General features: G+C 44.2%; 1 protein-coding gene across 3 annotated transcripts in view; it reads left to right on the top strand.

The window, feature by feature from the left end:
- Positions 1-27,484, top strand: part of ARHGEF28 (Rho guanine nucleotide exchange factor 28) — a 346,228-nt gene that overhangs the window by 117,753 nt on the left and 200,991 nt on the right. Inside the window, exon 1 of one of the 3 annotated variants that reach the window (XM_068248435.1) lies at positions 7,929-7,974. The exons of the other annotated variants lie outside the window; for them this stretch is intronic. The gene's annotated coding sequence lies outside the window, so the exon portion shown is untranslated. Of the gene's footprint in view, positions 1-7,928; positions 7,975-27,484 lie in introns of those variants that run through there. 3 annotated transcript variants of the gene reach the window in all.

Below are 27,484 nucleotides of genomic sequence, written 5' to 3' on the forward strand. Positions count from 1 at the left end.
TGTCACCAGGAGTGTACTGCGCAGACACAGACCATACGGGGCCTGCGCTGTGCTCTCTTGATGACATCAGCGGGATCGAGGACACGGCAACGCAGGCGCAGTGGTTTTCAGACTTTAAAGTCTGAAATTCCAGAAGTGAACCGGAGGCGGGGCCGGAGCATCGGTGAGTGGCTGCGCCAACACAGGATGTCTGCGGGGGACCGTTAGAAGCCCCGGGTAAGTGCAACTCATTTTCCCCTGACCCCCCTACAGTATCCCTTTAAGAAAATGTCAATTCATAAAAGCAATTACCGCATGAAAAGCTGAAATTCCTGAGCAGTGAGGTAAATTACCGGCTTGTACGGTAATTACCTCAACACGTGTCAGTAAATGTCAATTCATAGAGATTAGAGCAGGCAGCAATGGCACGGAAGAATACTGCCTGCTTTGAAGAGGTGATGAGAGAGATGAGAGCAAAGTTAATGGAGACTCACAAGCAGAAGCGGTGAGATCTCCCCCCAGGCAGCAGCAGCGAGACCAGAAAAAACGAGGCTTCCCCTGAATCCCTTAGGCTGTGTGTTTAACCTCTTGGGTTCCTGCTTTTAAGATGTGTATTTCTCATCACAAATCATGGCATGTGTAAAGTTTCTTGAAGTGCTTCTAAGCTGTGGCAATTAAATAGATTGTTTAGAAAGACTAATAGACAGATTCAGGCCTGGTGCACACCAAAAACCGCTAGCAGATCCGCAAAATGCTAGCAGATTTTGAAACGCTTTTTGTTATTTTTCTGTAGTGTTTCAGCTAGCATTTTGCGGTTTTGGGAAGCGTTTTTGGTGTAGTAGATTTCATGTATTGCTACAGTAAAGCTGTTACTGAACAGCTACTGTAACAAAAACGTCTGGCAAACCGATCTGAACTGCCGTTTTTCAGAGCGGTTTGCGTTTTTCCTATACTTAACATTGAGGCAGAAACGCCTCCGCAATCCAAAATCTGCAGCAGCCCGGGAGTATGCGTTTCAGCAAAACGCCTCCCGCTCTGGTGTGCACCAGCCCATTGAAATACATTACCCTAGCGGATCCGCACCCGCAAGCGGATCGCAAACCGCAGCCGAACCGCTCTGGTGTGCACTAGGCCATAGAGCAGATTCAGGGCAAGCAGAGGCAGTATAACAAAACATGCATATCTAAATTGAAGTGGGGATGCTACTTTTATTGTAATGCTGTCTCTGCATGAGAACAGCAAATGTAACAACTCGGCCATCTACTCTTCTCATGTTACCGACAGTTTAGTTCGATAAATCACCACATTTCTATCGCAGCTGTGAAAATGTTTAGGAATTAGCACACAGAACTCTAAAATACCAAATGTAGTATTTTTCTGACCAGATTTGTTTACCGCACAACCTTTTATGAATTGACCACAATTATCCCTGGTTTTGTTTTTTTGAACACCTTTTCTGAGTTCACTTAATTTGCTGCAGTGTGCGCTATTAAAGACAGAGTAAGCTATGCACACACAATTCAGCAGTTAAGGTATTTCCCGCCGTATAAGATGCACTTTTTCTCCCCCAAAAATGGGGAGAAAAAGTCCCTGTGTCTTATACGGCGAATGCAGGAAATCCCTGAATTACGAACGCCTGCCAATAAGACCTGCCGCCACGTTTGGGATAGCCTGCATGTGTGTCTGATTCCCTCCCCATAGCTCCACCCACCCCTTGGCTCCGCTCCACCCCCCCCCCTTGTGTCTCTGCTCCCCCCACATATTGAACAGTGTAGCAGCAGAGTCTTACCTAATCCAGTGGCTCCCACGGGGATCACAGACCTCTTCTTTTTTTTTTTTTTTTTTTTTCCCTCTTTCGGGGATTCCCCCAGTGATTGCTTCTGCTGATAATGTGATCAGCAGAAGCCAACCCGTCACTAGAGGAGCAGTGCCAGGGATAAGAGAGGCCTGCGATCCCCGCGGGAGCCACTGGATTACGTAAGACACTGCTGCTACACTGTTAATTACACAAGGGGAGCAGAGACACAAGGGGGAAGCTCAGAACTAGATCTTCAAAGGTAACTTAGGCAGGTGCCTAGGGCCTGGTAGGTGCCTAGGGGCTTGTCAGGCACCTTTTCTGACCCCCCCCCCATTCCATATTGTGCAGAGCTAAATATGCTTTTTTGCTTAGGGCCCCATTTTGGATTAAAGTGGACCTGAACTCAGAACATCCTCTCTGCTCTAAAAGATACACAACAACATTTAAGTACCTACCGACCGCGTCATGCCAACGGGCGTGAACGCGGTGGCAACCCCAGGACCGCCTAATTCCAATTGGCGTCAAGTCCTGAAGCTGTGGTTTCCCAGGGAACGGACGCGCGCATGCGCGATCGTTCCCTGCCAGTTCACGGAGCTGAGCTCCGTGATTAGCCTGCTAGCCGCCGATCGCGGCTAACAGGCTGTTTGTAAACGAAAGGGGAAAGAAATCCCTTTTGTTTACATTTGTACGGTCTCCAGCAGCGATGTACGAGATCGGTGATCCCCGGCATCTAATTGGCTGGGGATCGCAGTCCTCTCATAGGCTGATGCCTATGAGAGGCGGAAAACAGGACGGATCGCCGTCCTGTTCAATGCTGTAGGCGGACAGAGGGAGGAAGGAGAGGGAGGGGGACGCAGCCTCTATGAAACTCTCTAAATACATATAGAGTGCACTTCTCTATGTTTTCCTTTTGTTCTGTGCAAGAGTTCAGGTCTACTTTAAACTTTCTCTGGGGAGGCCTGGCACACGTCGAGGAGGAGACATGTACTTCAGTAATAACAAAAAATGGAGGGTAGAGTGTAGGGGAGTAGAGTATCTTTGGCAATTACCGTATACATCTTAAAATGTAAACCTTGTTCCCTTCCAGTACCGGTGCCCATTCCTGAAACCGGACACACATTGTAAACAATGCACTTTCAAAAGAGAGGCATGCTTGTTGGCTGCAGTGCTGATCTTCTGTTTGTAATGCTAAATCATTTACCTGGAACAAGTTTTGCTGATTGTGTGTGTGTGTGTGTGTGTGTGTGTGTGTCGTGTGTGTGTGTCGTGTGTGTGTGTCGTGTGTGTGTGTCGTGTGTGTGTGTCGTGTGTGTGTGTCGTGTGTGTGTGTGTCGTGTGTGTGTGTGTCGTGTGTGTGTCGTGTGTGTGTGTGTCGTGTGTGTGTGTCGTGTGTGTGTGTGTGTCGTGTGTGTGTGTCGCGTTTGTGTGTCGTGTGTGTGTGTCGTGTGTGTGTGTCCTGTGTGTGTCCTGTGTGTGTGTCCTGTGTGTGTGTCCTGCTGTGTGTGTCTGTGTGTGTGTCCTGTGTGTGTCTGTGTGTGGGTGTCCTGTGTGTGTGTGTGTGTGTGTGGTGTGTGTGTGTGTGTGTGTGTATGTGTTTTGTGTGTGGTGTGTGTGTGTGTGTGTGGTGTGTGTGTGTGTGTGTGTGTATGTGTTTTTTGTGTGTGTGTGTGTGTGTGTGTGTGTGTGTGTGTGACCTTTCTGAATTGCTAATGGCAAGTCTCCCTTACACTGCTACTGCCAATAGAGCGCGCCCTAGTGGCTGCTGCTCTGCTCTGGCGCTTTGAGTCCGCAAGGAGAAAAGCGCAATATAAATGTTATTTGTCTTGTCTTGTCTAATAAGCGGCTCCATTAAGCCAAGGTCACAGTTGTGTTCCAAGAGGAGCTCATGCAAATCAAGTGGCATAAATTAAACCATGGTTCCCCACTGGAAGTCGTTGCAGTAGTTGTGACTTTACACAGAAGGGATCTTATTGTAGTGCACAGGGTCGGTTCTAGACTTGTTGCTGCCTGTGGCAAATTTGTGAGGTTGCTGATGACATCAGCAAGCCCCGAGAGGATCCAGACTCCCGGCCAGAGCAGGTGAAGCAGCGGCGGCCAGGGTGTGGGAAAGGGGCAGGGTGATCGGGGTGACACCCCTTGGATGTCCTTGACTGACGCACGTGGTTCAGGTGGCGTCATGGGCGGCACGGCCCTGGCAGTGTACAGTGAGTTCTAGTTCAGGGTGTTCTAGGAATGTATAATGCAAATGTCTCATAACTGAAATAATGAATTCCTACATAGGGACAATGGAAACCTCTATGATTGTGCTCCACTTACATAATTTTGACCCTTCTGACGCCCTGTAGAAATGAGGCTTTCTTACATGACTTCAGCTGCATGTGCCAACAAAGATCAGATTATGTGCAGGTAGCAAGGACCAAACCACTTGATCGATCTATGCAGAGTTTCAAACCTCAGAAAATCTGTTACAGTAACACAAGCAGGATAAATGTCACCTAGAATGATTTTGTGATCACTTCAGGTGACATTTTGCCTGCGATCTTTGCACAAATGTGCTGCTTTCCCCTTTGCTAAGCAGTCCATTCTTTTTAGTGAGGGGAGGGCAAGCCACAGGAGTCCCCCTCGACTCTCAAAAGGAACGACAAAAGAGGTTTGGCTGAGCATTATCCAGGTTGGGAGATCACTGCATGAAAATTTGTGCACAAATGTGTGTATCACACATACTTGCAGATGCATAAACTCATAATTCAGCTGTAAAACAGCCCTCTTGTGTTGGCCATGGGGATGGGGAAAGGAGGGGTGGGCTCTCTCCTTTGTTTTTTTAATGGTGGAATGTGCTTTAAAGAGACTCCGTAACAAAAATTGCATCCTGTTTTTTATCATCCTACAAGTTCCAAAAGCTATTCTAATGTTCTACTATCACCATCTCTGTAATAAATCAACTTATCTCTCTCTTGTCAGACTTGTCAGACTTGTCAGGAAGGCTGCCAAGTTCTTCAGTGTTGTGGTTCTGTGATGCATCTCCCCCCTCCAGGCCCCTCTCTGCACACTGCCTGTGTATTATTTAGATTAGGGCAGCTTCTCTCTTATCTTTTACAAGCTGGATAAATCCTCCTCTGAGCTGACTGGGCTTTCACATACTGAGAAATTACATACAGGCAGAGCTGTCTGCACTCTGCAGGAAGAAACAGCCTGACACTTCAGTGGAAGATAGCTGCAGGGGGAAAGAAACACACAAATGATTTCTTGAGATTCAAAAGGAAGGGTGTATACAGCCTGCTTGTGTATGAATGTATTTTTTATGTGTGGACATACTGTACATCAATCTACTTCCTGTTTTGGTGGCCATTTTGTTTGTTTATAAACAAACTTTTTAAAACAGTTTTTAACCACTTTTAATGGGGCGAGGAGCGGCGAAATTGTGACAGAGGGTAATAGGAGATGTCCCCTAACGCACTGGTATGTTTACTTTTGTGTGATTTTAACAATACAGATTCTCTTTAATGGAAACTTTGCACCAATATGTAAGTGGTTTAGGCTTTTGGGTGGGTAGCACAGGCATTCACTACCCTGGTAATTTATATATTTAAGTATTTATATAGCACTGACATATTACACAGTGCTGTACAGAGTATATTGTCTTGTCCCTAACTGTCCCTCAGAGAAGCTCACAATCTAATCCCTGCCATAGTCATAAGTTTTATGTATCGTGTAGTGTATGTATCATAGTCTAGGGCCAATTTAAGGGGAAGCCAATTAACTTATCTGTATGTTTTTGGGATGTGGTAGGAAACCTGAGTGCCCAGAGGAAACCCACACAAACACGGGGAGAACATACAAACTCCTTTGATGTTGACCTGGCTGGGATTCGAACTGGAAATCCATTGCTACAAGGAGAGAGTACTACCCCATAGACCTCCATCTTCTCTGTCCATGTGCTGCAGAACAGGTTGAAGTATCCATGGTGATGTTGCACGTCCATTAAGCGCTTTGAGTCCGCCTGGAGAAATGTGCAATATGAATGTTATTTGTCTTGTCTATTAGGGCCCGTTTCCACTTGCACGGTTTCCGCGCCGAATCCGCAGAGTTTCCCTGCAGGCAAATCGCGCGGGGAAACTCTGCCATAGGGATCAATGGCGCCGCCGGCCGAAGTGCGTGCGCTAGCGATTCGGCTGGCATCTTCATCCAAAATGGTGCGGGAGGCTGAGAATCCCATAGCTGTGCATGGCACGGCTGATGGGATTCGTCTGCGTCCCCGCAGACCTGGAAGTGCCGCCGCGCATCTTACATCTCCTAGCACACATTGCGGCAACCAGGAACGTGCAACATCACCATGGGTACTTCAGGGACAGAGAAGATGGAGGCTCGCGTATAGACGCGGGGCTACAAATTTACACTTTGTTTTCTGTTTCTTCCTCTCGCCTACAATATAAGGTAACCTGTAGACAAAAAACTTATGTGACAGATCTACTAAGACCATTGCTGAAAATCTGAAGTGGAATAAACTGATTCCTCCTTTCTGGGCAGCTGCTCCTCTCTCGCTTCAGTTTTCTGACTGAAGTACAATGTGTTCTGACAGCTTTCATTATGCCAATTTTTCTGGCCAACTTCACTTCTATTCTGGTCAATGGCAAGAATTTCCTCAGACCGGCTAATGCATATCAAACCTTCAATAATGCCTACATAAAACTTCAAAAAAGACTGGAACTTCTTTTTTTTTTTTATGCACATCTTGTGGCTTACTATCATTTTCACAGATACCCTTTAACCACTTTATCCACCACTACAGTATATCTACATCCTCTGTGACTTCATCTAAGCCACGAGTCAGTAGATATAAAGGTAGCCATACACTGGTCGATTTGCCATTAGATCGACCAGCTGACAGATCCCTATCTGATCGAATCTGATCAGAGAGGGATCGTATGGCTGCCTTTACTGCAAACAGATTGTGAATTGATTTCAGCCTGAAACCGATCACAATCTGTTGAGCTGCTCCTGCCGCCTGTGCCTCCTCCCCTATACATTACCTGACGCTGGCTCCCGGGTGTCTTCTCCGCGCTGCACCACACCGCTCTGTTCTTGCTCCATCCCGGCGCTTCCTGTGTCACTCCGTGACCAGGAAGTTCAAATAGAGCGCCCTCTATTTGAACTTCCTGGTCACTGCAGTGACACAGGAAGCGCCGGGATGGAGCCGGAACAGAGCGGTGCAGCGCTGAGAAGACGCCCGGGAGCCAGCGTCAGGTAATGTATACCTGATCAGATCGGCCGCCGCTAGCGACGCACACCCTACCCGCAGGCGATCGAGGGTAATTGCCCGCACGGCGCGATCGACGGACCGATCCGATTTTGGGAGGAAATCGGATCGGCGGGTGCGTTTAGCGCGAACGATTGGCAGCAGATTCGATCCCAGGATCGAATCTGCTGTCGAAACGGCCGCGAATCGGGCCAGTGTATGGCCACCTTTAGTCTTGTAGCAGAAGCAGTGCTGTGCAGGATTGGGCTTGCTCCTGTGCACATTTCTGGCACTATCTGATGCAGCACTAATTGGTGAATGGGAATATATGTTTCCTGAGCGAATGAGATTGATTTTTACCATTAAAAATACTTTTATTTTCTCAGTTCATAGTGAAAAATACACTCTGTAGCATTATTTCAGAATCAAATATCTTCAGCATAAATTGTGACAGGAACATAATCTAAGTTTTGTGATAAGCGGTAAGAATAGCTAAACAAAATTTGTGTTACAGTAGCACTTTTTATTTTTAAACTGGAATTGGTACATCTGAGAAATTTTTTTTTCTATTTTTTTTCCTTGTTTTCCCATTAAAATTCAAAGAAAACAAAATTGTTCGAGGGGAAAAAATGGCATACAATGAAATCCTAGTTTGTCTTGAAAAAACAATATCTATTTCATTTCTGTGTCCTAAGTAGGGATAAAGTTATTTCTGATTAAATAAGGCCATCATAAACTGTCAAAACTACTCTGGTCCGTAAGTGGGAAACAAGGTTTGGATGCTAAGTGGTTAAACTGCCAATTGCTAGTGACAATCCATCCTGTAAACAGGTGCAGTGCATTGTAGTGACAGGTGTGCAGCTGGTGGCTGTGTGGAAAGACCGGTAGCCATAGGAACTGCCATCAGATAAGGTGGAGATGGGAGATCATTTTCTGGAGCAAAGAGGGAGCAGCCTTTACTGTGCGTATTCTGTGCATTTATACAACTATTACATTATTATTATCATTTATTGTATTTATAAAGCGCCAACATATTACGAAGTGCTGGACCTTAGTTTAGGTTACAGACAATATTTAGGGGTGACCTACAGCAATATGACAATACAGGAATACAAGAAAACCAGATCACACAGCGCAGTATGAGTACAAGGTAATGCTTAATCAGTCACTGGATGGAGCATGGAGATTAGGCATGTTCGGTTCACTCAAGTGCATAGCATGGGTTCACAGTAATGGAGGTGCATGATCAGGTAGGACACAAAAGGAGGACGACCCTGCCCAAAGGTTTACAATCTAGAAGGAGAGGTAGAGACACGAAAGGTAGGGACCAGAGTTTCATTGTGGGTTTAGAGCAATTGTAAGGGGTGGTAGGCCAGAGTGAAAAGGTGAGTTTTGAGGGCCTTCTTGAAGATGTTGAAGGAGGGGGCTGCTCTAATGGGTGGAGGTTGAGAGTTCCAAAGTGTTAGAGCAGCTCTTGAGAAGTCCTGGAGGCGTGCATGGGACTGTGTGATGCAGGGAGCGGTCAGGCGAAGTTCATTGGAGGAACGGAGTGAGTGGCAAGGTGTGTACCTCTGAGTAAGATCAGAAATGTAGTTTGGACAGGTTTTGTGGATGGATTTGTAGGTCAGACACAATATCTCGAATCTGATTCTGGAGTGGATAGGAAGCCAGTGGAGGGATTCACGGAGGGGATCTGCCCTGGTGGAGCGATGGGAGGAGTGGATAATTCTGGCTACCGCATTCATGATGGACTGCAGTGGGGCTATTCGGGTCATAGGGAGACCAGACAGAAGGGCATTACAGTAGTTGAGGCGGGAAATTATGAGGGCATGGATGAGGAGTTTGGTGGTGGCAGAGGTCAGGAAAGGGCAAATCTTACAGATGTTACGAAGGTGGAAGTTGCAGGACTTTGTGAGGTTTTGGATGTGGGGAGTGAAGGAGAATGCAGAGTCCAGGGTGACACCCAGACAGCAGGCTTGAGAGGTAGGGCGAATGGTAGTGTGGTTAACAGTGACATGCACATCTGGGAGGTTCAGGGATAGCCGGGGTGGAAAGATCATAAATTCTATTTTGTCTAGATTTAGTTTCAGGAACCTAGCGGACATCCAGGAGGAGATGGCTGATAGACAGGAGGAGACCTTGTCCATGGTAGTGGTGGATATGTCAGGGGTGTGGAGGTAGATTTCAGTGTCATCTGTATACAGATGCTAGTTAAAACCCATGGAGGAGATAACCTTGCCAATTACATCATCCTAGATAATGCTAAATACTTTTCTGCTACTGAGCAGAATAGCGTTTTGGATTGGGTCTTGTGGTGGTTTCGTCGCCATTTTTTGACCTTAACTCTCTCACAGGACTTACGCTATTGCCAGCAATCAACTCTAAACTCATTGAGATGAACGCCCTTAAAATGGACTCGAACTCTTTCACAGGACACAAGGAAAACAGAGAAATGCACCCTGTGCGTTTTTAGAGAGACGAGCCTGTATAATTCCCCCTCATCTTCATGTAATCACAAGTGTAATTTTACCTCTCAGCTGCGTCAGCACAGAAATTTGTCAGATACAGCTAATATTTAAATATGGGATGTTAACCCTTTGTCTGCTTCCATGAAAGCAGGAAGTAGACACAAGCTACTGTAAGCTGTAACAAATACATTGTTTTCTTTAAAGTTTTTTGTATACTGTTGCTTATCTTTTAGAGCAAAGAGGAAATTGTGATTTCAGGTCCGCTTTAATTGGCTATTTTTATATGTGTTGTACTGCTTATGTAGTTATGCTTCCCATTATTGTATGTTTTTGCACTCTGTACAGCACTACGGAAGGTGTTGGTGCTATAAAAATAAAATAAAAAATAATACATGACTTGCTTGTAGATGTAATGGAGCTGGTCTATTCTCCATGTATATTAGTGGTCTGGTAGCTTGATGTTACTGCACTGAGCCTCAGCGCTGGTGCCACACTTGTTGTTATAGACACTCGGTTCCTGTTATGCTGGAAAACCTCTGTGGGGGCTCAGCAGGCAGCGGCCACCATACTGTGAAAAATGATTAACATTTAAACTTTATTTAAAGGGTAATTGTATTTTTAACTTGTGTGATGCTCTGTGGTGGATCTCTGGAAGGACGCTGCAGCCTCCGTTCTCACAGTCACAGGATATATCCCCCAGTGACCTCTTAAAGGGAACCCAATGTAAGTGTGTGAAATGGAAGCTGCCATATTTATTTCCTGAACTCAGAACTTCTTCTCTGCTCTAAAAGATACACAACAGCATAATAACCGTAAGTGTACCAGAGACGGCAGGAATGCGCATGCGCAGAAGACCCCGACTGACGTGACTGAGCCTGTTACCGGGGCTTATTGCTGCTGAACGGCAGACCGCGGGAGGATCGCGAGGGACTCAAACGTGCTTATGGGGCTGGAGGAAGCCCCAGGTAAGTATCAAATCTTTTTTTTCCTGTCTCTGGTTTCCTTTAAAGAAAAACATTTCTTTGTTACAGCTGATACAAATCCTGCAATAAATCTGCAGTTTGTCTACTTACTGCTTTCAAGGAAGCAGACATTGTTAAAGAGAAACTCCGACCAAGAATTGAACTTTATCCCAATCAGTAGCTGATACCCCCTTTTACATGAGAAATCTATTCCTTTTCACAAGCAGACCATCAGGGGGCGCTGTATGGCTGATATTGTGGTGAAACCCCTCCCACAAAGAAATTCTGAGTACGTACTCTTGGCAGTTTCCTGTCTGTGAACTCTGTTGCATTGTGGGAAATAGCTGTTTACAGCTGCCAAAACAGCTAGCAGCAGCTACATCACTTGCCAACAGTAAAAACGTCACCATGTGATAAAATTCAGAATATAAATCAGGGATTTAAAATATTTTACAATGGGCAAATACTGACTAAATCATTTATACATAATTATTGTAAAAATGAAGCACTTTTTTTATTACATTATTTTCACTGGAGTTCCTCTTCAACATCCTGTGTTTACTAATTAGCTCTCTGCTGTGACAGGTAGCTGATACAGCTGAGGGATCAAATTACAACTTGTGATTAGTCACAGATGAGGGGGAGTTAGATAAGCTAAACTCTCTAAATACATACAGGGTGCATTTCTCTATGTTTTCCTTCTGTCCTGTGCAAGAGTTCAGGTCCACTTTAAACAATGTAAGTTGGCAGTTCCTCTGATTCTGTCTCTCTAATACGTCTTACTGGATGAGCTACATGATTGTTTCAGGATTGTGATTCAGACACTACTGATGCCAGAATATAAACAGGACAGCCAGGCAACTGGCGTTGTTTAAACCCCCCCCCCCCCCTTAGTGCGTCCTTTTTAATCGTGTGATTCCACCAATGACACCCTTCCCATGGACTATCTCGGATTTTGTAGGGTCCTTGTAAAATCGCATGATTATGCACCTTATACCCAGTTTGCATGGATAACCTTGTGCTATGTTGTATAACCATGTGCTACCTCTATGTCTGTCACCCCTTGTTTACATTGTGTGTATATCCCTATTTATAGTCATGTGCTGCATAATATATGTGTGGACACTTTATAAATACAAAATAATAATAATAAATCATATATTAAATTGAGGAAAAATATCTTGATTGATCTTGAATACATATAAAAGCTTGTTTGTTCTTTCACGTTCTACGTCTGACAAATGCTGAGCGTGATTAGACAGCCTACCAAGAGGGGGAGCTCTGTACACTGTGATGATTGTTGCGCTGCTTCTGAAAACCGACAGTTTTATGTACATTGTATTTATTGCTGCTTTACAAGCACTTGACATTGTGTGTGCTCAGAGGATCTGTAATGGTTTTAGAAGAGTATCCTATTGGCTTGTTTCATGTATATTGAAGATAAAGGAAATCCGTAAAATGGTTTGTTAAAGATAACAGATCCGTTCTTATGGCAACATTTCCACTTGTAAAAGAGTTTCCTGTTGATTGGGGAGAGGGATATTTTTAAAACAGGATTTATTTTTTTTTAGTTTGCACTATGGGTGGTTGCTATTATTCATGAATCACTCTGGCCCCGTATACCCAGAACTGTGTCCTATGTGCTGGTTTATGTTTAGTAGCTGCGTGTTCTGGTACCTGTTACAGCTTGGCTTGCCTTATGAGCAGAACACATCGCTTCTCTATGTATGCAGGAATCTCTTGCCTGTGCAACAGGGCTGTAAAGTTGGAGTTGCAGTCGGAGCAATATTTGGGTACCTGGAGTTGTAAAAAAAAAAAAAATATTCTGGCACATAATTAATTTAGCCTGTAATCAAAAGAAAAAAAAATATAAAATATTCTATTTATCAGATAACAGCATAAATAATTTTTATCTACAGTAATAGCAGTACTTAGTCCACAAAAATTAAATACCATATATACTCGCATATAAGCCGACCCGTGTATAAGTTGAGGTACCTCAGAAACCAGGAAAAAGTGATTGACTCGCATATAAGCCACCTCCTCAGTATAGCCCACTCCACAGTAGCTAGATGTGCCCCCAGTACAAGTCATTACTTCTCTCCATAGCCAGATGTGCCCCAAGGATGATACTGCTTTGTCTCAAGATGCCACTACATGGCATCCTAGATGTGCAACACACAGCGATTGCCACACAGGAGGAACACCCGATCACTGTGACACTGACACTTTGCTTGCACGCACCACTCCACAAGCCAGGGGACACAGGTAGTCTTGAGCAGCGCACTCTGCACATGGTTGTAGGCGATGTGGGGCACGGACGCAGCAGGGAGCCAGCTGGCAAGAGCAGGATCACTATTCTCCTCTGCCAGTGTCACCTTTTCCTGGTCTGCCTAGGCCTAAAAACAACCCTGAATATATTCACATGTGCAATCTTTTTCAAAAAGAACTTAAACACCAGAAATCGACACACAAGCATTGTGCACATAGAAGTACTGTATAGCGATTGATTAAAATACAAGGATGCTTGGGATAAGTGACACCAGGGCAGTACGGTGGTGTCATGATTATTGGTGAGAGTCCATAAAACTGAGGCATGGAAAGCAGCATTGTTTGAAGGCTACTGAATGTACTTTTCAACTGTAAATAAATTTGTTTGCTGCACCAACAAGACAGCTAAATAATGGCTTGTTAATCCGTACCAAGCTGAATTATGAAGAACCAGAACCGCCAGTGTTTTAGTCGATATTAAAGTTACAGCACCGTGCTTGTAGCTTGTCTTCAGAATACGCCTTCCTCTGAAAATGTGGCATGGACACCCTGAAGCCATAATGCTTATTGAAGGTTTGCAGAAATCCAAGCCATGGGTGGGTTACAAAGGCAGAACCAAGGAAGGTCTACTCACCATATGACTTGCAGCTGCCTGGTCAGGGGTCAAACTGAAGACCATCTTTATCTAGTAAGTATTGATAATCGCTGTTTTAAAGTGAAGAGACATACAGCAGTCAGTCACAAATCACGTTATTAATCCTGTTGTCCAGCCAAATATTTCCATTTACTAAGGCTCAGCAGAGCTAGTGCGGCAATGTTAGGATGGTATGCAGCCTTTTCGCCAGATACCCATTATGTAATGGGACAAAGGGAAAGTGCACTCAGTGGGCAAATCAAAGTAGATGGCCGATGGCTGTTAGAAAGGTCTCATACGATCCGGTAGCTGGTGAACCTATATAGTCCCTCTTGCCTGGGACCAGGCACTGTGGCAAAAACCAATGGTGTCCCCTCAGGGTCTCCCTGTTCCCCGTTCAAGAAGGTTCTTTCCTTTTAGTGTCCTGGAAGTTCACAGGGCATGCGAAAGTTTGGAAAACAGCACATGCCCAGTGAAAGAAAGTGAATGTTCACATCCTCTATCTTTTGTGCATGAGCCCTTCCTCTTACTGGACATGTGCTGCTCACAACTAACGCAGTGTTAGTTCAAAATGCATTTATTCATGACCACGGCGCCTTCCTGGAGAGTATCGGCCAGTTATATATCAGCGGCCAGAAACCGGGAATAGAAGGGTACCTGAAGACAGTGACCAGCAGTAACCGTTTCAGGAAAAGGGTATTTAAACCATTGTGCTAAATTCTAAAATGATATTTTGCTTCAGGTATTCTTTCACATAGGATCCGTCTACATGTCTATTATCCGCTGCTCTCTAATTTTCTGTGAAGTGTGAACTGAGCTGATGTTGGCAAATGACTAACATGTGTTGGTTGGGACAGTCGATAGCTCAAAATGGTGTTGAAGAGACACTGTAGTTCTCTGAATATAATTTTGCCTTCTTATACGTATGCGTTCCTAGTGGTTCTGGGTCACCCTGAGCTATCGGGGTATTCTGTAGTTCAGGTCTAAGCCTTATCCCATAGAGCCATATCATCCCCTCGCCATGCATGGACCAGAAAGTCCGAAACAGTCTGTCTGCATGTTAGATGCATGTGGCTCTGTAAAATGTATTTGCTTTAGGCTTGTTATACACAGGCATCTCTGGCTCTGTGCCTGACTTCAGGGGCATAAAGATGATTTGCATATTCAAGAGTGATGCCTCATGAGAAACCACAATTGCTCACTTAACTGAATTATTGCAAGTACCTTGTGCTTTAAGAAGGCAACATTGTATTCAACATTTCTTTTTAGTAAGAGGGCTTTTCAGTCTTTTAGCCCCTTAACCTTTCCCTGTGGTTCTGGGTCACTATGAGCTATTTGGGTATTTTGCGATCTTCTTGCGATGCAATATTTACTGTATTTTTTGCACTATAACACTCACTTTTTCTCCCCCAAAAGTGGGGAAAAAAGTTACTGCGTCTTCTAGTCCAAATGCAGGGAGTTCCTGACTTGTGAACACCTGCCAATTCAAACCTCCAACCCACTGCAATGTTGGGGACTCCGTGTACGGTGGCCATGCAGAGGAAGACACTGGGGGACAAATGGAGGACACAGGGGGACACAAAGGGGCATAGAGGAGGAAACGAGGACACAAGGGGGATAGAGGAGGACACAGAGAGACACAAGAGGTACAAGGGGGCATGAGGTACAAAGGGGGCATAATCCACAAGATGCCCCTTAACCACTTGAGGACTACAGTCTTTCTAACCCTTAAGGACCAGGCACTTTTTTTCCACTCAGACCACTGCAGCTTTCACGGTTTATTGCTCGCTCATACAACCTACCACCTAAATGAATTTTGGCTCCTTTTCTTGTCACTAATAAAGCTTTCTTTTGGTGCTATTTGATTGCTCCTGCGATTTTTACTTTTTATTATATTCATCAAAAAAGACATGAATTTTGGCAAAAAAATGATTTTTTTAACTTTCTGTGCTGACAATTTTCAAATAAAGTAAAATTTCTGTATACATGCAGCGCGAAAAATGTGGACAAACATGTTTTTGATAAAAAAAAACCCATTCAGTGTATATTTATTGGTTTGGGTAAAAGTTATAGCGTTTACAAACTATGGTGCAAAAAGTGAATTTTCCCATTTTCAAGCATCTCTGACTTTTCTGACCCCCTGTCATGTTTCATGAGGGGCTAGAATTCCAGGATAGTATAAATACCCCCCAAATGACCCCATTTTGGAAAGAAGACATCCCAAAGTATTCACTGAGAGGCATAGTGAGTTCATAGAAGATATTATTTTTTGTCACAAGTAAGCGGAAAATGACACTTTGTGACAAAAAAAAGAAAAAAAAAAAGAATCCATTTCTTCTAACTTGCGACAAAAAAAAATGAAATCTGCCACGGACTCACCATGCCCCTCTCTGAATACCTTGAAGTGTCTACTTTCCAAAATGGGGTCATTTGTGGGGTGTGTTTACTGTCCTCGCATTTTGGGGGGTGCTAATTTGTAAGCACCCCTGTAAAGCCTAAAAGTGCTCATTGGACTTTGGGCCCCTTAGCGCAGTTAGGCTGCAAAAAAGTGCCACACATGTGGTATTGCCGTACTCAAGAGAAGTAGTAGAATGTGTTTTGGGGTGTATTTTTACACATACCCATGCTGGGTGGGAGAAATATCTCTGTAAATGACAATTTTTTCATTTTTTTTACACACAATTGTCCATTTACAGAGTTATTTCTCCCACCCAGCATGGGTATGTGTAAAAATACACCCCAAAACACATTGTACTACTTCTCCCGAGTACGGCGATACCACATGTGTGGCACTTTTTTGCACCCTAACTGCGCTAAAGGGCCCAAAGTCCAATGAGTACCTTTAGGATTTCACAAGTCATTTTGCGGAATTTGATTTCCAGACTACTCCTCACGGTTTAGGGCCCCTAAAATGCCAGGGCAGTATAGGAACCCCACAAATGACCCCATTTTAGAAAGAAGACACCCCAAGGTATTTCGTTAGGAGTATAGTGAGTTCATAGAAGATTTTATTTTTTGTCAAAAGTTAGCGGAAAATTGATTTTTATTGTTTTTTTCACAAAGTGTCATTTTCCACTAACTTGTGACAAAAAATAAAATCTTCTATGAACTCACCATACTCCTAACGGAATACCTTGAGGTGTCTTCTTTCTAAAATGGGGTCATTTGTGGGGTTCCTATACTGCCCTGGCATTTTAGGGGCCCTAAACCGTGAGGAGTAGTCTGGAAATCAAATTCCGCAAAATGACCTGTGAAATCCTAAAGGTACTCATTGGACTTTGGGCCCTTTAGCGCAGTTAGGGTGCAAAAAAGTGCCACACATGTGGTATCGCCGTACTCGGGAGAAGTAGTACAATGTGTTTTGGGGTGTATTTTTACACATACCCATGCTGGGTGGGAGAAATAACTCTGTAAATGGACAATTGTGTGTAAAAAAATCAAAAGATTGTCATTTACAGAGGTATTTCTCCCACCCAGCATGGGTATGTGTAAAAATACACCCCAAAACACATTGTACTACTTCTCCCGAGTATGGCAATACCACATGTGTGGCACTTTTTTGCACCCTAACTGCGCTAAAGGGCCCAAAGTCCAATGAGTACATTTAGGATTTCACAGGTCATTTTGCGAAATTTGATTTCCAGACTACTCCTCACGGTTTAGGGCCCCTAAAATGCCAGTTCAGTATAGGAACCCCACAAATGACCCCATTTTAGAAAGAAGACACCCCAAGGTATTCCGTTAGGAGTATGGTGAGTTCATAGAAGATTTTATTTTTTGTCACAAGTTAGTGGAAAATGACACTTTGTGAAAAAAACAATAAAAATCAATTTTCCGCTAACTTTTGACAAAAAATAAAATGTTCTATGAACTCACCATACTCCTAACGGAATACCTTTGGGTGTCTTCTTTCTAGAATGGGGTCATTTGTGGGGTTACTATACTGCCCTGGCATTTTAGGGGCCCTAAACCGTGAGGAGTAGTCTTGAAACCAAATGTCGCAAAATGACCTGTGAAATCCTAAAGGTACTCATTGGACTTTGGGCCCCTTAGCGTACTTAGGGTGTAAAAGTGCCACACATGTGGTACCGCCGTACTCAGGAGAAGTAGTATAATGTGTTTTGGGGTGTATTTTTACACATACCCATGCTAAGTGGGAGAAATATCTCTGTAAATGACAATTGTTTGATTTGTTTTACACACAATTGACCATTTACATAGAAATTTCTCCCACCCAGCATGGGTATGTGTAAAAATACACCCCAAAACACATTATACTACTTTTCCTGAGTACGGCGGTACCACATGTGTGACACTTTTTTGCAGCCTAGGTGCGCTAAGGGGCCCAACGTCCTATTCACGGGTCATTTTGAGGCATTTGTTTTCTAGACTACTCCTCGCGGTTTAGGGCCCCTAAAATGCCAGGGCAGTATAGGAACCCCACAAGTGACCCCATTTTAGAAAGAAGACACCCCAAGGTATTCCGTTAGGTGTATGGCGAGTTCATAGAAGATTTTATTTTTTGTCACAAGTTAGTGAAAAATGACACTTTGTGAAAAAAAACCAATAAAAAAATCAATTTCCGCTAACTTTTGACAAAAAATAAAATCTTCTATGAACTCGTCATACACCTAACAGAATACCTTGGGGTGTCTTTTTTTTCTAAAATGGGGTCACTTGTGGGGTTCCTATACCGCCCTGGCATTTTACGGGCCCAAAACCGTGAGTAGTCTGGAAACCAAATGTCTCAAAATGACTGTTCAGGGGTATAAGCATCTGCAAATTTTGATGACAGGTGGTCTATGAGGGGGCGAATTTTGTGGAACCGGTCATAAGCAGGGTGGCCTTTTAGATGACAGGTTGTATTGGGCCTGATCTGATGGATAGGAGTGCTAGGGGGGTGACAGGAGGTGATTGATGGGTGTCTCAGGGGGTGGTTAGAGGGGAAAATAGATGCAATCAATGCACTGGGGAGGTGATCGGAAGGGGGTCTGAGGGGGATCTGAGGGTTTGGCCGAGTGATCAGGAGCCCACACGGGGCAAATTAGGGCCTGATCTGATGGGTAGGTGTGCTAGGGGGTGACAGGAGGTGATTGATGGGTGTCTCAAGGTGTGATTAGAGGGGGGAATAGATGCAAGCAATGCACTGGCGAGGTGATCAGGGCTGGGGTCTGAGGGCATTCTGAGGGTGTGGGCGGGTGATTGAGTGCCCTAGGGGCAGATAGGGGTCTAATCTGATAGGTAGCAGTGACAGGGGGTGATTGATGGGTAATTAGTGGGTGTTTAGGGTAGAGAACAGATGTGAACACTGCACTTGGGAGGTGATCGGACGTCGGATCTGCGGGCGATCTATTGGTGTGGGTGGGTGTTCAGTTTGCCCGCAAGGGGCAGGTTAGGGGCTGATTGATGGGTGGCAGTGACAGGGGGTGATTGATGGGTGGCAGTGACAGGGGGTGATTGATGGGTGATTGACAGGTGATTGACAGGTGATCAGTGGGTTATTACAGGGAAGGACAGATGTAAATAATGCCCTGGCGAATTGATAAGGGGGGGTCTGAGGGCAATCTGAGCGTGTAGGCGGGTGATTGGGTGCCCGCAAGGGGCAGATTAGGGTCTGATCTGATGGGTAACAGTGACAGGTGGTGATAGGGGGTGATTGATGGGTGATTGATGGGTAATTAGTGAGTGTTTAGAGGAGAGAATAGATGGAAACACTGCGCTTGGGTGGTGATCTGATGTCGGATCTGCGGGCGATCTATTGGTGTGGGTGGGTGATCAGTTTGCCCGCAAGGGGCAGGTTAGGGGCTGATTGTTGGGTGGCAGTGACAGGGGGTGATTGATGGGTGATAGGTGATTGGCAGGTGATTGACAGGTGATCAGTGGGTTATTACATGGAAGGACAGATGTAATTAATGCACTGGTGAATTGATAAGGGGGGGGGTCTGAGGGCAATCTGAGCGTGTGGGCGGGTGATTGGGTGCCCGCAAGGGGCAGCTTAGGGTCTGATCTGATAGGTAACAGTCACAGGTGGTGATAGGGGGTGATTGATGGGTGATTGATGGGTAATTAGTGGGTGTTTAGAGAAGATAACAGATGTAAACAATACATTTGGGAGGTAATCTGACGGCGGGTTTGCGGGCGATCTAATGGTGTGGGTGGGAGATCAGATTGCCCGCAAGGGGCAGGTTAGGGGCTGATTGATGGGTGGCAGTGACAGGGGGTGATTGATGGGTGATAGGTGATTGGCAGGTGATTGACAGGTGATCAGTGGGTTATTACAGGGAAGAACAGATGTAATTAATGCACTGGCGAATTGATAAGGGGGGGTCAGAGGGCAATCTGAGCATGTTGGCGGGTGATTGGGTGCCCGCAAGGGGCAGATTAGGGTCTGATCTGATAGGTAAAAGTGACAGGTGGTGATAGGGGGTGATTGATGGGTGATTGATGGGTAATTAGTGGGTGTTTAGAGGAGAGAATAGATGTAAACAATGGATTTGGGAGGTGATCTGATGTCGGATCTGCGGGCGATCTATTGGTGTGGGTGGGTGATCAGATTGCCCGCAAGGGGCAGGTTAGGGGCTGATTGTTGGGTGGCAGTGACGGGTGATTGATGGGTGATTGATGGGTGATTGATGGGTGATTGACGGGTGATTGACAGGTTATCAGGGAAGATAGATGCATACAGTACACAGGGGGGGGGGGGGTCTGGGGAGAATCTGAGGGGTGGGGGGGGTGATCAGGAAGGGGGCAGGGGGCAGGGGGGGATATAAAAAAAAAATAGCGTTGACAGATAGTGACAGGGAGTGATTGATGGGTTATTAGGGGGGTGATTGGGTGCAAACAGGGGTCTGGGGGGTGGGCAGGGGGGGGTCTGAGGGGTGCTGTGGGCGATCAGTGGGCGGGGGGGGGCAGATCAGTGTGTTTGGGTGCAGACTAGGGTGGCTGCAGCCTGCCCTGGTGGTCCCTCGGACACTGGGACCACCAGGGCAGGAGGCAGCCTGTATAATACACTTTGTATACATTACAAAGTGTATTATACACTTTGTATGCGGCGATCGCGGGGTTAACATCCCGCCGGCGCTTCCGTATGGCCGGCGGGATGTTACGGCGGGTGGGCGGAGCCAGTTGCCGGGGGAAGCGCGCGTCATCAATGACGCGATCGCTCCCCCGGCATGCCTAAAGGACGCGCCGCCTGAAGGCGTATTGCGGTCCTTTAGGCATCCACTTTGCCGCCGCCCATGGGCTGTGGGCGGTCGGCAAGTGGTTAATCATGGATGCACCAGGTTTAGCATATATATTTTTTTGCCTGGTTTTATCCTCTAAACCTAGGTGAGTTTTATGGTCAGGAGTGTCTTGTAGTCCAAAAAATACGGTAATAATTGAAGAAATATTTTTATTGGTAGTGGAATTTTTGTGTAACATTTGTTTGCCCTCCCACAATTGTGTTCTACAATACAACCAGCTCAGGGCAGTTTCTAGGCTAAATTTCACCCAGTTCGAGAGTCCAAAAATATGCCCCCCCCCCCCCCAACCCTCCCCCCCTTCCCCAAAATCAGAGCTGCTGAGAGAAATCATGTCAAAAGGTTTCTTGAAACCAACTCACCATTTTTATTTTTTTTTCAAAATTTTTTTTACTTATGCTTAACACAAGGTTTATTGAGAGAAAAAAAATTATAATAAATTGCAACACTTCACTAAAAGGTGCAGGCAGGGTGATCCAGGAGAACTGTAGCCCTGGGCTGGTTGGCTGGCTGGTTGGTGGTCAGACTCTGGCCTGGTGGTCAGAGCCCACCATGGTCTGACTGTGACTCCCTGGCTGGGGATTGGGGGGGTACTCTTTTTGCCCTGGGCTGGTTGGTGGTCAGACTCTGACCACCAGCCCAGGGCAAAAAGAGGAATTCAAGATAAAGTGTTGCGCCCAATTCGATAGCAGCAGAAACTGTAGAAGGGGTCCCACTTCCTTATTAGATAATGCAAAATCACCAAAAACAGACTGCGCTTGTCAAATGGAAAATTAAAATCTTTAATAAAATTGTGAATAAACGACCTATGTATAAAATTGTGTGTATATATATATATATATATATATATATATATATATATATATATATATATATATATATATATATATATATATATATATATATATATATATATATATATATATATATATATACAGGGCCGGGCCGAGGCATAGGCTGGAGAGGCTCCAGCCTCAGGGCGCAGTGTAGGAGGGGGCGCAGAATTCATTCAGCTGTTATTCCTAATTGTGTTTGAAGCAGAAAGAAATAAGAAAAGGGGATACTTGGCAGTGACTGAAAGCCAGATAAGGCTTTGGGGAGGTTGTGGGCCCTGTGGTGCCTCTTAGTGTAATAGCAATCAGTGTTTGATGGCTCGGTTGGCAGGGATGGAGGGGCGCACTTTGGTGTCTCAGCCTTGGGTGCTGGAGGACCTTGTCCCGCCTCTGTATATATATATATATATATATATATATTATAGATGAAGATATATTGCTTATTACTGTTAAAAATGATAACGCCTAAAATGACGGGGTGGTGGTGTCTTTACTCCTCAATGGATTTATTGCACATTAATATTCTGTATTAATGTGAAAGTGAAGACTACGGAGGGTAAGATTGTATAGCACCTTACAGATGATCATTTAGCCGTATGCTGCATATTCAGTGACTATTTCAACCATATCAGCGGTTCAGACATGGAAAATAGTGTCATAAATACAGAATATTAATGTGCAATAAATCCATTGAGGAGTAAAGACACCACCACCCCGTCATTTTAGGCGTTATCATTTTTAAAAGTATTAAGCAATATATCTTCATCTATAATAGAAGATAACACTTTCGTTCATTTTTATATAAGCTTTTTTCCACACAAGCTATATATATATATATATATATATATATATATATATATATATATATATATATATATATATATATATATATATATATATATATATATATATATATATATATATATATATATATATATATATATATATATATATATATATATATATATATATATATATATATATATATACATACATACATACATACATACATACATACATACATACATACATACATACATACATACATACATACATACATACATACATACATACATACATACATACATACATACATACATACATACATACATATATACATATATACATATATACATATATATATATATATATATATATATATATATATATATATATATATATATATATATATACATATATATACATATATATACATATATATATATATATATATATATATATATATATATATATATATATATATATATATAGGTACTTATCCGTTAGCCGGGCGCATCCTCTAGGTGGCGACAAAACTCCACCAGAGTTACATCTTTCCCTACTATCCATGTCGGCCTGGAGGGGGAATAGTAAGTAGCGCCACCTGCCGGATGCGCCCGGCTAACGGATAAGTACCTATATATATATATATATATATATATATATATATATATATATATATATATATATATACATATATACATACATACACACACAATTTTATACATAGGTCGTTTATTCACAATTTTATTAAAGATTTTAATTTTCAATTTGACAAGCGCAGTCTGTTTTAGGTGATTTTCCAGGGCAAAAAGAGCACCCCCTACCCCCAGCCAGGGAGGGACACTGTCAGACCATCAGACCATCCACCACCATGGTGGGTTCTTCTGAGTCTGACCACCAGGCCAGCCCAGGGCAAAAAGAGCGCCCCCCTCCCCCTCCCCACTCCCCCCACGTCAGAATGAGAGGCAGTGCAGTACATAGACTGCCTGCCTAGGCTAGTACTTACCATGATGTTGTTGTTGCCCATGCCCATCATCAGAACTGGATTCTTGGCCGGGAAGTCAGGCGCCGGGCCAGAATCGGTGGGGGTCCGGGTGGCCGTGGGGGACAGGTGCTGGCAGGCGGCAGCAAGGGCCAGACAGGCACACACACAGTAGCAGCAGCAGTGGCAGCGAGGAGCCCGACTGGCCAAAAGACTCCACCTGTTCTGGGGCTGGGCACTGCTGCTGCACAGGAAACGTCCGTCCGTGACAGGATCATCGCGCGGTCTCTCCTGTCACGTGACGTGACGTCAACACGCAGGTCAGGAGCGCCCAGAAGGATCATCTAGCTAGGAACAGAAGCCGGTGATCGCGCTGGTGCGCACAGCTCCTCCTGCCTCTTGCTGCACCGCGTCCGCGCGTCACCGGCTCTAGCACTGCAGTGACATGACGTCACATCCTTCTCCTTCTGCCTGGCGCCCCCCCAAACTGTCTGTCATCGGCGCCCCGTTCAGCAGAACCGGCTGAACGGGGCAAGAAACGGCCCTGAACCAGCTTTTTATTGAATAAATCAATGGTTTTACACTATTAGAAGCCTCTCAGGGCTCGTTTCCACTATTGCGGTGCAGAATCGCCTGGATTCCACCGCTGATGAAATAGCATGCGTTTTTTGCCGCGAATTCGCATAGGTGAGGGTATATGCGAATTTAACCATGTCACTGCCTGTTTGAAGTTACATTGGTACCTATGCGAATTCGCATGAAAATTCGCATACCATAGCTGCATGCGAATTCCCTATTAAATACATTAGCGGCGATTCGCATGCATTCCACTCGCAGGCGAATTCGTTGGCTCTTTTGTGCGTTTTTTAAACGCTGAAAAAAACGCACCTCAACAACGCTACAGTGGAAACAGGCCCACCCACTTGCATTACATGTGCGAATCTGCATGCGTTGGACGCATGCAGATTCGCGATAGTGGAAACGAGCCCTCAGCCCTAGATCCATATCTGAATGTTGCTGGATGGTGGATATTGCCTACACAGTCTGTGATTGAGACTGCACACTAATCAAGCTTGGACAGCTGTCTGTGAGTGTGGGCAGCGGCAACAAAGGGTGAGCAGCAGTGAGATAGAGGTGGATGGAAATGAGACCCCCTGTTTTTGAAAATTTGATTGCACTATGATCTCTTGTTGTTTTGTCCGAGATTGAACGTTGCTGCACCAGTGGAGAGAATTCGGGTGATTATACAAACGTGATTGCTGTCTGTGGGGCTGGGCAGCCTCTGAATAAGGTGAGCGTGCCATTTGTTGGCTACCACCTGTGGTGATAGAGGTGACCCCACGGTAGAAATTGCACAGATTGGGTCCCATAGGGTGATGGTCCCTTTATAACAATTTTGCAAACAGGTCGCACTATGGTTTATGTTCTCTTTTTTTGCATATATGGAGCCCCACACTGATTGATCAAGCCTTTGGAATATCTGGACATTTGGATCCCGATTGATCGAATTTCAAGGACATTTTACAGTAGGAACTGTTTTTGGGACAATTTTTTAAAGGGGTAGCGCACTCTTTCAGCCAATATTTGACAACCAGCTTTTACTTCATACAGGAAGTACACCTCCTAATGGCGGTGGCTTCACTTCTGCATTGTTCCCTTTGTGTACGCTGTTCTGCAGAAGCTGTCATCTGTTCTGATGCTGTGACCCGGAGGTCAGATCTTGTCACACGCAGATAGAAACTGTTCTCAAGAAAGTTTTCCCAAAATACATTGAGCCAGCTGTGCTCTGCTCCTTGGAGGGTCTCTCGGGATTGAGGATGAGCCCTGAAACAATTCTCATATATTTCTGATAAACATCCTCTGAGCTTTGTTTGTTTTTTGTGACATATAAATAATTGTTCAATTAAAGGGAATGTCTTAGAGTTTCCTCAGGGGTTCTGTAAACAGGTTCATTTGATGTCGATTATGTAGATGGGAATTTTGTAACAAGCTGACCTCAGACCATAATTTAATTTTCTCTTAGATTTTGAAGGGAGGTTGGACGCAGGGGTGCAGCGTAACTGCTGTAGGTAGTGATATTTGGCTCTGCCCTGTAAGAGTTTCTTTGGCCAAGAAGATTAGCTTGGCGCCGCTTTTCAAAGTGAACAATTGTTGTCACCAAGAGATTTCAGATCTGTGATAACTCTTATGCTGGGAATGCACGGCTCGATTCTGAGCCATTTAGATGGCTCGATAGATAATTTCCGACATGTCCGATCTCCGGCCTGATCGTTTCCGCATTGAGGACAATGGTAAAAGATAAGAAAAACGAGCGTAAGATGAGAGAATCACCTGCGTAAGCGAGCGGGGTATCGAGCGGACGGGAGAATCGAGCGGCAAAATCAAGCCGTGTATGCCCAGCATTAATACGAAAAATAGCAAAAGGAAACTCTCATCTACATTTCCCCGTCATTATCGGTGAGCTAGGAAGGGAAGTGGCCAGCACAGTAGGAGCATTGAGAAGGCAGGTGGAAGCATGAGCTGGATCGGTAAGAGGTATGGCTTTGCCAGGAGAAGGCTTGCCTGGGTTTCGAAACCAGAAAGTCCAGCCAAATACTGTTATTCACCTAAGGTTCATCAAAACGGATGTTAGCATGCTATCCATGTTTAGCTCTCTTGTAAGGTTGCATCTGGAATATGGAATTATTTTATGGGCACTGCATTACAGGAGAGACTTTGCAGTTTTAGAGCAGGTACAGAGATGAGCAACAAAATGAATTTAAAGAGAATCTGTACTCTAAAATTCTAACAATAAAAAGCATACCATTCCATTCCTTATGTTCTCCTGTGCCCCTCTGTGCTGTTTCTGCCACTCCCTGCTGCAATCCTGGTTTGTAATAAACAGTTTTAGGCATTGTTTACAAACAAAAGACTGGCTTCTAACCAGAGTATCATAGGCTGAGAACTAGCTCACTGTGTGACTCATGCAGAGCTTGGAGGGGGTGTGTAAAGCTTATGCCAATGACAAGCAGTGCTGCACATTCCACACATTCCAGCCTCAGCCCCACAGACACGACAGAGGAAAGGAGAGGAGATTTATTACAGAGACAGTGCAAGTAGGAAAGGCTGCAGTAAGACAGGCCACATTAGAACAGTAATAGGAACTTATAGGACAGAAGAAATAAGGCTCAAAATTTTAAAACCTAGTCTCTTTAAGGGATGGAAGGTCTCACTTACCTGGGCAGGTTACATAAACTGTGCTTATTTAGTTTGGATAAAAAATGCCTTAGAGGAGATCTAATTAACATGTATAAATACATCAGAGGGCAATATAAAAGCTTGGCAAATAGGCTTTTTGTCACTAGGCTTGTGCAAAGGACTAGGGGAAATGGGAGGGAAAAAAAGCTTTTGCCAAATTCTATGTCTGCTGTTAAAGGGAGTGTAAATGATTTCCTTGCTTTGAAAGACATCCATGGCTATAATTACTAGGTAATTCCCAACAGTGTTGATCCATGCAGGCTAATGTTGTACTTTATTTTATACTTAAAGGGGCGCTATGGCAAAACATTTTAAAATTTTAAAATATGTGCAAGCATACACAAACAAGAAGTATGTTTTTTCCCATGGTAAAATGAGCCATAAATGACTTTTCTCCTATGTTGCTGTCACTTACAGTAGGTAGTTGAAATCTGACCGAAGCGACGGGTTTTGGACTAGTCCATCCCTTCATAGGGGATTCTCAGAGATGTATTTATTTTCAAAAGCACTTAGTGAATGGCAGTTGCTCTGTCCAACTGCCAAAAAAACTGTGTAGTGAGCAGGGAAGCTGGCCAGCATCATTGTTTTATCCTTTTTAGGGAATATCTTTATAAAGAATAAAATCCTTGCTGAGAATCCCCTATGAAGAGATGGACTAGTCCAAAACCTGTCACTTCTGTCAGATTTCTACTACCTACTGTAAGTGACAGCAACATAGGAGAAAAGTAATTTATGGCTCATTTTACTCTGGAAAAACATACCGGTACATCTTATTTGTCGGTTTGCACATATTTTAAATTTTAACATTTTTCACCATAGTGCCCCTTTAAACTTGATAGACAAATGTATTTTTTTCAGCCCAACTAATTATCTAATTACTATGCACTTTGAAACTCCCTTAAAGTGTAACTGTCGGGGGAAAAAAATCAAAAATCAATTCTTTATTTTTATCTGGTAAACAAGTAATAAGGACTTAAAGTGAACCTCCAGTCTAAATATCTACTCAGCAGCACTGAAAAGGCTTGGTGTTTCTTTAACAGTTTCACGGTATCAGAACTTT

The sequence above is a fragment of the Hyperolius riggenbachi genome, chromosome 1 (assembly GCF_040937935.1).
Source record: "Hyperolius riggenbachi isolate aHypRig1 chromosome 1, aHypRig1.pri, whole genome shotgun sequence".
Classification (NCBI taxonomy): domain Eukaryota; kingdom Metazoa; phylum Chordata; class Amphibia; order Anura; family Hyperoliidae; genus Hyperolius; species Hyperolius riggenbachi.